We start from the raw sequence: 14,065 nt of genomic DNA on the forward strand, positions 1-14,065 counted from the left end.
AGGTTTGAAACGCTATTAGCGCGCGCAAACTAGCTAGCCATTTCGCTTCGGTTACACCAGCCTCATCATCTCGGGAGTTGATAGGCTTGAAGTCATAAACAACGCAATGCTTGACGCACAACGAAGAGCTGCTGGCAAAACGCACGAAAGTGTTGTTTGAATGAATATTTACACGCCTGCTTCTGCCTACCACTGCTCAGTCAGATACTTAGATACTTGTATGCTCAGTCAGATTATATGCAACGCAGGACACGCTAGATAAATATCTAGTAATATCATCAACCATGTGTAGTTAACTAGTGATTTTGATTGATAGTTTTTTATAAGATAAGTTTAATGCTAGCTAGCAACTTACCTTGGCTTACTGCATTCTCATAATGCAGTCTCCTTGTGGAATGCAACGAGAGAGAGGCAGGTCGTTATTGCGCTGGACTAGTTAACTGTAAGGTTGCAAGTTTACATCCCCCGAGCTGAGAAGGTGAAAATCTATTGTTCTGCCCCTGAACAAGACAGTTAACCCACCGTTCCTAGGCCGTCATTGAAAATAAGAATGTGTTCTTAACTGACTTGCCTAGTTAATTAAAGGTATAAAAATATATATAAAAAAATAAAAATACATTTAATCGGCGAAATTGGTGTCCAAAAATACCGATTTCCGATTGTTATGAAAACTTGAAATCGGCCATTCCGATTAATCGGTCGACCTCTAGTACAAATCATCTCTAACTTGTTAACAATTTCTGCTAGTTAGTTTTTGCTATCATGTGAGTTTTAGCTTGCTTGAGCCTGCTAACTGAGGAGTGTTAAATTCACCTGTTTCCATACATGTTTCATTTTAAAACATGTATTATACAAAGGAGGTGTTTAATCTAACTGCTTAACTATGTATCTATACATGGAATTGTGTTTGGTTTATTTTTTACTCATTTTTTTCTAATCTTTACAGGAAAATACCACGGGCACTATCTGATGTGTGGAGATATGTCACTGCAGCTAATGTAGATGGATAAGCTGTGTACATTTGAAAATACTGTGCCAAATTATATGTGAAGAATGTAACAAAGAGGCAGTATCATCTGGCCAAGTGCATAAAGTTCCCTCAGTGCTCACAACAAGCAACCTCTGACAAAAGTTCCTCTACTTCTATTTGAGGTGAAAATGATGAATCAGACACCTTATTGACAGCAACAGTTCATGGTCCTCCTGGAATCAGTAGTTTTTTTGACTCCATGGAGGAACGTAGTCAGAGAAATGCTGATGAATGTCTTGCTCGAGCTGTGTATGCAAATAAGTTTCACCTCAGGCAATGTGTATTGGAATGTGTATTGTTAGGGGTTTGGACAATTCACGATATATATATATCTCGATTTCTTGTTTTACTCTAAACAAATTTAAAAAGGCTACGACATCATTCTTAATTCAATTTTCTTTATTAAATAAAAAAATATACAAGTCCTCGAGGCCTATTTGTGCAACACAAATGCACACCACATACCCACACGTCTATTCTATTGTTTAGGAATGTTTTGACCACTAGCTGTTAAATATTTTGATTGAAAATGTATTAATTAAGTTCATTTGTTGTTATAACTAAAACTGCCTGTGGTTATTTGCTATTGGATTGGCAGAATGACACAACTACTAACACATTAGCCAACAGCTGGCCTGAACATAACTTTTTTGAAGGCACTTTATTCATCCAATGTCACACTTACCAATGGCGAGGTGAAGCTGTGCCCAAAGCACTGCAGGCGGGTCCAGTTTTTCAAGCGCAATGCTTTTATCATGTTGCTCCCGCTGTCACTTGTCATGCACACCAGTCAGTTATCGATCATCTTCCACGATGCCAGAGAGTCATTGAGACCCTGGGCTATTACTTCACCCGTATGATCATTGGGGAAGTAAGACGTCTGAAGGCAGACATTTTGCAATTCCCAGTCTTCCCTTATGTAGTAGACTGTCAAACTTAGGTCTGGCTCTGCCGTTCTGCTCGACCATAGATTGGCTGTGGTGGAAAAATAAGAAACACTTGCCAGCTTCTCTGCGACTGTTTCGTGGGTAGCAGTGTATAATCGCGGCAGGGCTTCCTCCGTTAAATACTTGTGGCTTGGCAGCTGATATTTCTGGTCAACTGTACCTAGCAGCTCTTTCAAGCCTGGCTTTTCTACTGTAAAGATTGGGACCATATCTTTCGCTATGTAATAGGTCATTGCATCCGTTATCTCCTTCCACCTCAAACTTTTCTTGTCATAAGGGATTACGTTTGAAAAGGATGCGGCTATGGTAGTTAGTCTTTTAGCAGACATTTTGGGAATCGGGCGACTGGAATCGGCATTGCGTAATCTCACACATTTCTCTCTTTCCACCGCGTGTTTCAGTTGCAGGTGATTGAAGAGGTTGGTTGTGCTGCTGCTTTTTGTAGCAATTGTCTTTCGACACATCTTGAACATGACATTCGTTTGCTGAACCTCAGACCTCTTAAACCCGAACCACTTCCATATTACTGAAAAAACATTGCTGCCCTCTTTGTTTGTGATTTCATCCTCAAGAGAGGCTGAGCTGCAAGCATTTCGCTACACTCACATTAACATCTGCTAAACATGTGTATGTGACCAATACAATTTGATTTGAGATGGCTTTCCCTCTTTCCATTTTGGTGAAACTCTTACTGCCGCTACACTTCTCTGCCGTGGTTACAATTTGTGAAAGGCTGTCTAGGGTTATGATTGGTGGATAACCTCTGTGCACGTGTTGGCATGCAATTGGTACATGATTTGACATTGGGCTGACAGAGAAGAGACAGTGTGACGCTGCGTTTGTAAAATGTTACAACACTATAACAGAACCTTCATTCCTGTGATACAGGCATTTTAAAACATAAACTTGGTATCGTACAACTTCGATATATCGCCCAGCCCTAATTGGAAGAGATTTCTGAATGTTCTTCGCCCAGCATATACCCCTTCAACCAGACTTGCTTTATCTACTCATTTGCTGGATGCAGAGTTCAACAGAGTTCAAGTGAAGTTCAAGAAAATCATAGAGAAAGCAGACTGTATTGCAATCATCTCTGATGGGTGGTCGAATGTTCGTTGGCAAGGAATAATTAACTACATCATCTCCATCCCTCAACCAGTATTCTACAAGAGCACAGACACAAGAGACAACAGACACAACAGTCTCTACACTGCAGATGAGCTGAAGGCAGTCATCAATGACCCTGGACCACAGAAGGTATTTTCACTGGTGATAGACAATGCTGCGAACATGAAGGCTGCTTGGTCTAAAGTGGAGGAGTCCTACCCTCACATCACACCCATTGGCTGTGCTGCTCATGCATTGAATCTGCTCCTCGGGGACATCATGGCACTGAAAACAATGGATACACTCTACAAGAGAGCCAAAGAAATGGTTAGGTATGTGAAGGGCCATCAAGTTATAGCAGCAATCTACCTCACCATGCAAGGTGAGAAGAATAAGAGCACCACATTGAAGTTGCCCAGCAACACCCGTTGGGGTGGAGTTGTCATCATGTTTGACAGTCTCCTGGAGGGGAAGGAGTCTCTCCAAGAAATGTCCATATCACAGTCTGCCGATATGAACAGCTCCATCAAGAGGATCCTCCTGGATGATGTATTTTGGGAGAGAGTGGTAAAGCAGCCTGAAACTCATGAAACCTATAGCAGTAGCCATTGCATGGATTGAGGGAGACAATGCCATCCTGTCAGATGTTCAGACTCTGCTTGCAGATGTAAGATAAGAAATCCGTACTGCTTTGCCCACTTCACTGTTGCTCCAAGCAGAGGAAACTGCAGTTCTGAAATACATAAAAAAGCATGAAGACTTCTGCCTGAAGCCCATACACGCCACTGCGTATGATCATCCTCACGCTGAGCATCCTCAGTTCAGCTCAGTTCAGAAGAACCCCTGGTCACTTTAATAATGGAACACTGGTCACTCCAAGTATGCTGGCAAGAGCATCCTGTCTGGTGCAGAGATCAACAAGGCCTATGGTGTCATCAACACTGTGTCTCACCACCTTGGCCTGGATGAGGGCAAGGTTCTTGGCAGTCTAGCGAAGTACACTTCCAAGCAAGAGCTTTGGGATGGAGATGGCAGTCGTGCCAACATATCTGGAAGGGACTTTGTGGATCTGAGGATCTTTTCTCTGTTGCCTCCATCATCCTCCAAATCTCACCAATATCAGCTGCCTCAGAGCACAACTGGTCCTTGTTTGGGAACACACACCAAACCACTCAACAGGCTAACCAATACAAGAGTTGAAAAATTGGTGGACATCCGTTCAAATTTGATGCTTTTTGAGTCTAACAACAAGCCATCCTCAACAAGGTTGGAAAGTGAGAGTGAAGATGAGGCCTCAGAGTCTGATGTTCAAGAGGTGGACATTGAGGAGATCCAGGGAGAAGAAATTGAAGCCTGAGAGTAAGACAACCAAAACTTTAGTTTCTAGACAATAATTTTACAGATGTATGTTGAAAAAGTTTTTATGAGATGCGATGGATCATTGGGGATAATTTAATATTCATTTTCTTTTGATGTTCAGTGAAATCATCCCGTGTGAAGTGTCAACTCATTTAATTAAAGTTAAATTCGTTACTACAATTTTTCTCTATTGGAATGATTTAATCATTTGCAATTATGTCTACTTATGATAAGGTAAAAAGTTTATGTTTCTGTCTCCATGTGATATGGTAAATATATCCAATGCAAAAAACATCTTTATTTAAACTGTATTAATATTCATTTGCATATATTTCCATAAATTCCCATATTTATTTATTATTATTATTTATTTATTTTTATTTTTTTTACCTTTATTTAACCAGGCAAGTCAGTTAAGAACACATTCTTATTTTCAATGACGGCCTGGGAACAATGGGTTAACTGCCTGTTCAGGGGCAGAACGACAGATTTGTACCTTGTCAGCTCTGAGGTTTGAACTCGCAACCTTCCGGTTACTAGTCCAACGCTCTAACCACTAGGCTATTCCTGTTAATTCCCACAGAAAGTTTCCACTTCTGAATATTCTGAATACAACCCTATATGGGAACTCCTGTTGGAAAAGCATTCCAGGTGAAGCTGGTTGAGAGAAAGATGTCATCAGGGCAAAAGGTGGCTATTTGAAGAATCTCAAATATAAAATAGATTTGGATTTGTTTTACACATATTTGGTTACTACATGATTCCATATGTGTTATTGTATAGTTTGGATGTCTTCACTATTATTCTAGAATATGCTAAATTTGAAAGGGTGCAAATACTTTTTCACAGCACAGTACATTCAGTGCTGTCAGAAAGCATCCATTCCCCTTGACTTATTCCACATTGTGTTGTTCTTTTCATTTAGGTCATTATTTCTGAAATCACTACAATGTTGTTGATCCATCCTCAGTTTTCTCCTATCACAGCCATTGAACGCTGTAGTTGTTTTAAAAATCACCAATGGCCACATGGTGACATCCCTGAGCAGTTTCCTTGTCCTTGAAGCTCAGTTCAGAATAACCCCTGGTCACTTTAATAATGGAACACTGGTCACTTTAATAATGTTTACATACTGTTTTACTCATTTCATTGGTATATACTGTATTCAACTGTATTGTAGTCAATGCCAATCTTAACATTGCTCAACCTAATTTTTATATATTTCTTAATTCCATTCTTTTATTTTTAGATTTGTGTGTATTGTTGTAAATTATTAGACACTACTGCACTGTTGGAGCTAGAAACACAAGCATTTCGCTACCTCCACAATAACATCTGCTAAATATGTGTATGCGACCAAAAAAATCTGATTTGATTTGAGGGCTATTGTAAACGGGCTATAAAATCCTTCATAAAATCCAAATCCTTAAGAGGAATTGTATAGCATTTGGGAGAATAAATACTAGTGAACAGGTGCAGTGACCTCAGTGTTTTACTCCTGGGGGGGATCACTTCATTTACAGTGCCTAAGCGCTGGTCCGGGTGACACCCCTCCAATTAAGCCCCCGTTTCCAATATGGTCAGCCACGATGAACACAAATAGAGAGAAGCCCACCACAAACAGAGCCCTGCCCAGGGAGGAGCAGGCAAAGAAAGGAGCCCCATCCATTTCATCACCGCTTATTCGTAAACCCCAGACAGATGTGCCACGTGGTTCAGCGAGAAAATAAAGGATATGCGTGTCCCCTCCCATTTTTCCCTCACACTCACACACACAGAGGGGTGACCCAGATCTGAGATGTGGGGGTATGTCACTGCTTGATTGACCCCAAAATCAGTTTGGAAGAAATGTTCATGCCTCAAAAAGGCATGCGCCGACATCGAACTCGGCCAATCAAGAACATTCACTGTCTTCCTGGTAAACAACTCCAGTGTAGATTTTGCGTTGTGTTTTAGGTTATTGTCCTGCTGAAAGGTGAATTCATCTCCTAGCAGACTGAAACAGATTTTACTCTAGGATTATGCCTGTGCTTAGCTCCATTCCGCCTATTTTTTATCCTGAAAAACTCCCCAGTCCTCAACGATTACAAACTTGCTTGAAAATATGGAGAATGGTACACAGCAATGTGTTTTATTGGATTTCACAATAATTGTATTGTATTCAAACATAATGGATTCAGGACAAAACGTGAATTGCTTTCCCACATTTTTTGCAATATTACCTTAGTGCAGTTTTTCCCAAACTCTGTCCCCGGTACCCCAAGGGGTTTTACCCTAGGAGCCATTCAAGTCTGTAACTGTTTTAAGTTACCGTTGGCCTCTTGGTGAAATCCCTGAGCAGTTTCCTTCCTCTCCGGAAACTGAGTTAGGAAGGACACCTGTATCTCTGTAGTTACTGGGTGTATTGATACACCATCCAAAGTGTAATGAATAACTTCACCATGCTCAAAGGGATATTCAACGTCTGCTTTTTTCATTTTATCCATATACTTTTTTAAATTGTCTTTATTTCACCTTTCTTTAACCAGTTAGGCTAGTTGAGAACAAGTTCTCATTTGCAACTGCGACCAGGCCAAGATAAAGCATAGCAATTCGACACATATAACAACACAGAGTTACACATGGAATAAACAAAACACAGTCAATAATACAGTAGGAAAAATAAAACAAAGTCTATATACAGTGAGTGCAAATGAGGTATGATACGGGAGTTAAGGCAATAAATAGGCCATGGTGGCGAAGTAATTACAATATAGCAATTAAACACTGGAATGCTAGATGTGCAGAAGATGAATGTGCAAGTAGAGATACTGGGGTATCTACTTGAGGTCGACCGATAAATCGGAATGGCCGATTTTCATAACAATCGGATATCTGTATTTTTGGGCGCCGATTTGCCGATTTAAAAAAAAATACTTTTATTTAACTAAGGCAAGTCCGTTAAGAACACATTCTTATTTTCAATGACGGCCTAGGAACGGTGGGTTAACTGCTTTGTTCAGGGGCAGAACGACAGATGTTCACCTTGTCAGCTCGTTGCACTCCACAAGGAGACTGTCTGTTACGCGAATGCAGTAAGCCAAGGTAAGTTGCTAGCTAGCATTAAACTTATCTTATAAAAAACAATCATAATCACTAGTTAACTACACATGGTTGATGATATTACTAGATATTTATCTAGCGTGTCCTGCGTTGCATATAATCTGACTGAGCATACAAGTATCTAAGTATATGACTGAGCGGTGGTAGGCAGAAGCAGGCGCGTAAACATTCATTCAAAGAGCACTTTCTTGCGTTTTGCCAGCAGCTCTTCCTTGTGCGTCAAGCATTGCACTGTTTATTACTTCAAGCCTATCAACTCCCGAGATGAGGCTCATGTAACCGAAGTGAAATGGCTAGCTAGTTAGCGCGTGCTAATTGTCATATTGTCAGTACATATAAGAACATTCAATAGTCAAGGTTAATGAAATACAAATGGTATAGAGGGAAATAGTCCTATAATTCCTATAATAACTACAACCTAAAACTTCTTACCTGGGAATATTGAAGACTCATGTGGGCCGAACCGACCCACTAGAGAGACGGGCTCTGGTGCTTTAAGGAATACCTAGGATAGGATAAGTAATCCTTCTCAGCCCCCCCCCCCCTTTAAGATTTAGAATCACTATTGTAAAGTGACTGTTCTACTGGATGTCATAAGGTGAATGCACCAATTTGTAAGTCGCTCTGGATAAGAGCGTCTGCTAAATGACTTAAATGTAATGTAAATGTAAATGTAAAAGGAACCACCAGCTTTCATATGTTCTCATGTTCTGAGCAAGGAACTGAAACGTTAGCTTTTTTACATAGCACATATTGCACTTTTACTTTCTTCTCCAACACTTTGTTTTTGCATTATTTAAACCAAATTGAACATGTTTCATTATTTACTTGAGGCTAAATTGATTTGATTGATGTATTATATTAAGTTAAAATAAGTGTTCATTCAGTATTGTTGTAATTGTCATTATTACAAATAAAAATAAATAAATAAATTGTCTGATTAATCGGTATCTGCTTTTTTTTGGTCCTCCAATAATCGGTATCGGCGTTGAAAAATCATAATCAGTCGACCTCTAGTATCTACCAATAGGTTCCCTTCTTTGTGAGGCATTGGAAAATCTCCCTGGTCTTCGTGGTTTGAAATCCACTACTCGACTGAGGGGCCTTACAGATAATTGTATAAGTGGGGCACAGAGGTGAGGTAGTCATTAAAAAATCGTGTTAAACACTAGGTAACTACACATGGTTGATGATATTACTAGATATTATCTAGCGTGTCCTGCGTTGCAACTTATTATGTGACCTGTTAAGCTCATTTCTACCCCTGAATTTATTTAGGCTTACCATAACAAATTGGTTGAATACTTATTCACTCGAGACATTTCATTTTTAATTATTTTGTCAAATATTTCTAAAAACATAATTCCACTTTGGCATTGTGGGATGGTGTGTGTATGCCAGTGACACAACATCTCAATTTAATACATTTCAATTCAGGCTGTAACACAACAAGATTTGGAAAAAGTCAAGAGGACTTTCTGAAGGCACTAAAGAGTTTTGTTCATGAAGAAGGATTTGTTTGTTAGGTTGACTTTGATCATGTGCACCTGCTCTTTAGTTTTCTAGCTAGTTAATGTTAACTTGTTAACTGAGCCAGATAGTCACACGCACTTCATATGAAACGACTGGAGTGTTAAGTGCAGCACAATGCACACATGTTTACAAATGCTTTACCAAGCTAGCTAGCTAGCAAGATGAAGAAATACTTGAATTAACTCTCCATTAGCCCATACTGCCAGTGCCAGTTAGTTAAACGATTAGCATCGCCACTTTTTTACATCTTATTAAAAAATAGTTTTTTAGGAACTCAGTCTGGGTTCCAACTTTGTGCCAGTTGCACATCTCTGATTTAAATGAAGCAAATCGGATGTAAAACCATTGTGAACAACAAAAATGAACTGCCGACACTGGGCAGAGGTGCTAAGTATTGTCTGCAGTCAGATTTCTCAGTGTGTCTGAATCCTTAGTTAAAACATTGATGTTTCATAAACCAGTCTTCAGCAGAATGCCATCCCTCATATTGAAAACCATAATGCCAGATTCAGCCTTATAGCACTTATTACAAAGCAAAGAACAGTAAATAGCACATGATGCAAAACACATAATTGAGGTGGTTTTCGCTCTATCTTGAAAACTTGACTGCTGACATACACAATTCTTAGGAATTGTATAACATATACTTTTTGTGTAGTATTCCTTTAAGTTTGTCAGAAATAATTCAGGCAGTAGAGATGTATTTAATGGACAGCTGATGTGTATCCATGCAGTGTTGCAATCAATCGACAAAGTTATTACCTACAGTGTATCCGCTACACACTAATGTGTGTGTGTGTGTGTGTGTGTGTGTGTGTGTGTGTGTGTGTGTGTGTGTGTGTGTGTGTGTGTGTGTGTGTGTGTGTGTGTGTGTGTGTGTGTGTGTGTGTGTGTGTGTGTGTGTGTGTGTGTGTGTGTGTGTGTGTGTGTGCGTGCACCCACGTGCACCCGCATGACCAGCGCTGCGATATCCACAGTAAGGGACAGAGGGCACGTTAGGGTAAAGATTCTTATGGTCCCACTAACAGATTCCTCTCCCCTTTACCTGCCTTCAAAGACTGCACACCCTGCAGGCTATCAGCACAACATTCCAAGGACTGTTTCCTCTCCTTAAACAACAACCCTTCCCTGAGGAGGTTTAGCCACTGAACAAACCACACGACCCAGGCAGGAACAAATACAGTGTTGCACGCACCAGCTAAGCACAATCCATAAGTCCCAGGCCAACATGTCAGCAGAACATATAGCCTAAGTCCCCTTCTTACAGCCCCCACACTGTAAACCATGACCACAATGTACACAGAACACACTGCCTGCCTGTCTGCCTGTGTGTGTGTGTGTGTGTGTGTGTGTGTGTGTGTGTGTGTGTGTGTGTGTGTGTGTGTGTGTGTGTGTGTGTGTGTGTGTGTGTGTGTGTGTGTGTGTGCGTGTGCGTGTGTGTGGTGGTAAGTTAAAACAGAAAGTACTAGCAGCAGTAGCCGGTCAAAAGGAGTTTGTGCACGCAACACCCACCCACCAAAGCCACTTCATGGGCCTCTGTATAACTACACAGTAATAACCCTATGTTACTCAGGAGAGATGACCTAACTTCCTGTCCACTCACTATCAATGAAGAATCAGCATGCAAGCCTGTAGAATAGATGCATCATCAGCTACATTGTATTTTTTTGTTCAGAAAATGCAGCTTTACATGACCACATCATGTATACCTCGTTGCAATTATACACCATGTATAGCCTACCTGGGACAGGCAAAATCTTAGTTTGCTTAAAATGAAAACAGCTACCAGAACGCAATAGCTGACATTCCAGCTATTGATTATCTCCGTGCCCCTTTAACAACACAAGTCACCTGAGTAGGCAGGGCTCACGGTGCACACATATTAGCCTACACAACTCAAAAATATCTCAGAAGAACTGGTAGCATAGCCTAGATACATTGGCTATGATTAAACAACATTTAAAAAGTAAACAACCCATTTTGTTTGCTTTAAAAAAATAAAAATAAAAATAAATGTTCAATTGACTGAAAGGGTGGTTAGACATTATGCAACATAAGCCTGGCTACGGTAAAACAACGGAACCTGCTTGGCTACAATGTAAAGATATACATTCGCGGACTGCCACAAAGCTTGTCGATGTATGCAGCTGTAGAGCCTTCACATCATCATAAAAGCTTCACTAGTGTAGCCTATTTATATAGACAACACTGCGAGTAAACGTAATATGTGTTATCGTTCATCAATTAAAGTGCAATGTTGTATCAATAAATGGGCTATAAGATAGATAATGTAAACAATGCTGTGTTTAGCATCATGTAAGGCATGGGCCTACATAAAATGTACAAACGTAAACAGGAATGATAAAAGCTCGTCAAAATATAAATCTGCCACCAAATTCGATATTGTACGATTTAGGAAATGAACGTGACCATGAATGTGTAATGAAACCTACCTTAATCAAATAATTGCATCCATAAAATGGGTTGTGATCAACATAGCCTCGAAGTCCAAATATGAAAACGGCATTCCCATGAGAAATCCAATGCCTATAAAATGGCATGTACAATCGAAATAACAAATGTTTTTAAAGATGAGGGAGAATCGTAGTGCGCAAAAGCTAAACTAATTGCATTGAGATCCCTCCTTTCTTTCAGGTTGCCAGCTAGTTTACCCAAGCATTAAACAGTGGCAGGCTATCATCGGGTGCAACCAACATTGCGAAATAACATACATTTAAACAATGTTATCGTATCTACAAAACCAAAAACGGTAGAAAATTCATGCTGCGATCGACAGCGGGTTTTCAAAGATGTTCATGCAGACAAAAAGGGAGCTGACATCTTGCCAAGCTGGTAGAGCCAGTATAGGCACCATAAGCGAAGCCCTTTTTGTTGGCACGCGATAGAAAGCCACCACAGCGAAGATCATTTGCGATTCACACCCCTTTGCGCAATCAATCCGTTCACAACCAACAATAAACCTGCACTAGCATACTATCCCACGCATCGGAGAATAAGATAAATAACGCGTAGATACCTTTTTACATCGGTAGAATCGTTCTCAATGTACCATCCTCTTGCTCATCTCACAGCCTTCGGGACGCCATGTTTCAAGCTTGTGACGTTGGGCTTTCTCACCCCTGACCCAAATTTGAATAGAAGCCAAATAAGAGCGGAGGAAAAGGAGACAACATCGGGCTCTTTCCTCGTCGGTGTTACATGGCGGTTTGCGGAGTGTCGGATTTATCAACACGAAGCCCCTTCACAATGCAGCTCGGCGTAGCATAATAATGTTTCCCATATATGCAGGCGATTAGATACTGTGAACCTGGTCTATGCGTATCACCCACCTTGGTGCAGCGCTTCTTTGTAATCACATCTGTCGACTTGTAGTCATATACCTTGATTAGCAATACACGTATTCTATTTATCACACTAAGGCCGTAGACAATTTAAATGAAGCAATGTCATACTTTTGTGTTTTGCAATAGTTGTGTAGGCCTAGTTGCAAATGAACCCTACATGCTCCAAAACTCAATCGTAACATGCATGTGTAATAAGACGTTAATAGTGTTATATTGACTGGACATGACCAGTAGGCCTATAACGTCACCAATAGATCAATGCATATTATCATCGTGGTTTGTTTAAATTAGGTTATTTTCAATTTCAGGGGAACCGTGGCAGGCTTTGTGGGCAATTTCACACAGCAATACAAAAGCGAATGAATGCTTGGGATTAGGAGACCACTCTGGTGAGTGTGTGGTTTTCATTTCCTTATCACTATTGTGATATTGTAGGCCTGCAGACAATAATAATATCTGTTCGTATTGTAGGCCTACATAACGATAGCCGACTAAACTCAACTCCGTGATTTAAAATGGAGTTGAGCGTTGTGGGCGGACTGGAGCTCCAACGTCACATGAAATTGTGTTTTTATCACAAGCAGTTCACAAATTTCAGCACCCAGAGAATAGCCTGCTATTATACAAAACCAAGACTAACATAACTACGGCCGAAATAGGCCTATAAATCCAATATAATATATGTATGTATATATATATATATGGCCATTGCAATAGACAAAGTTTACGCCTACTCTAACATTTTGACACTTTGCCTTGATTTTGCATGTTTTTTTTTATTAGCGTGCACATTGAGTATTTAGTCTGTAAAGGGTCCCTTACATAATATTTTAGCCACCAATGGAAATCCCTGGCACCATATGTTCTGAACGGAAGTGGGGTATTCTATTGGCCTCACCTCATAGCACACATCAAATGGCCATCAAATGACTGTGAATGAATCTTTATTTTTTGCCATTAATAAGATCCATGTATATGTAATATGTTATTATTCAAATGAAAACAAAACTACTGAATTAGTCGTTCATTTCTCTCTGGTAAAATTTACATACACAAAAACAAATATTTTTAATCTGTTCCCAAATGCAATATATTTCATATATATATATATATATATATATATATATATATATATATATATATATATATATATATATATATATATATATATATATGTGTGTATATAATCTCTAGAATTAGTCAATAACAAAAAAATAACTGTGTAGTCTTACAACTCTATCATAGTTTTATACAACTGCAACCCCTGGCCTGATTTTATATTATTTGGGGTACTTTAACATTTGAAACTTTAAAACATTTCTTGTTTTTGTTTATTTTGTTTATTTTAATGTTATTTTATGTTTCTTTGGAGAAATATGTACATGTGTAGTGATGTCCTATGTTTTTTTGTTTGTTATTGTATTGTAATTTGAAAGGTAATTAAAAAAATAATAAAGAAAAATAAATCAAATGGACACTTCAGATTTTCTGAAAAAAACATATCTTGAGACAGGCACACTGAAACTTTGCTGTTTGAAATAAGTGAAGAATAGAATAGCTGCAGACATTTAATCCTTTTAGTCCTAGTTTATTTTTACCTTTACTTAACCATGTAAGTCAGT

General features: G+C 39.4%; 1 protein-coding gene across 2 annotated transcripts in view; it reads right to left on the bottom strand.

Moving 5' to 3' along the window:
* The window catches only part of LOC124033203 (hypermethylated in cancer 2 protein-like), a 43,787-nt gene extending 31,599 nt beyond the window's left edge, over positions 1-12,188 (bottom strand). The window contains exon 1 of one of the 2 annotated variants that reach the window (XM_046345169.1): positions 12,116-12,188. The gene's annotated coding sequence lies outside the window, so the exon portion shown is untranslated. Of the gene's footprint in view, positions 1-11,531 lie in introns of both variants that reach the window. The other variant, XM_046345170.1, reaches the window with a different exon arrangement.
* Between the last annotated feature and the right edge of the window lie 1,877 nt (positions 12,189-14,065).

The sequence above is a fragment of the Oncorhynchus gorbuscha genome, linkage group LG04 (genome assembly GCF_021184085.1).
Source record: "Oncorhynchus gorbuscha isolate QuinsamMale2020 ecotype Even-year linkage group LG04, OgorEven_v1.0, whole genome shotgun sequence".
NCBI classification, from domain to species: Eukaryota; Metazoa; Chordata; class Actinopteri; order Salmoniformes; family Salmonidae; genus Oncorhynchus; species Oncorhynchus gorbuscha.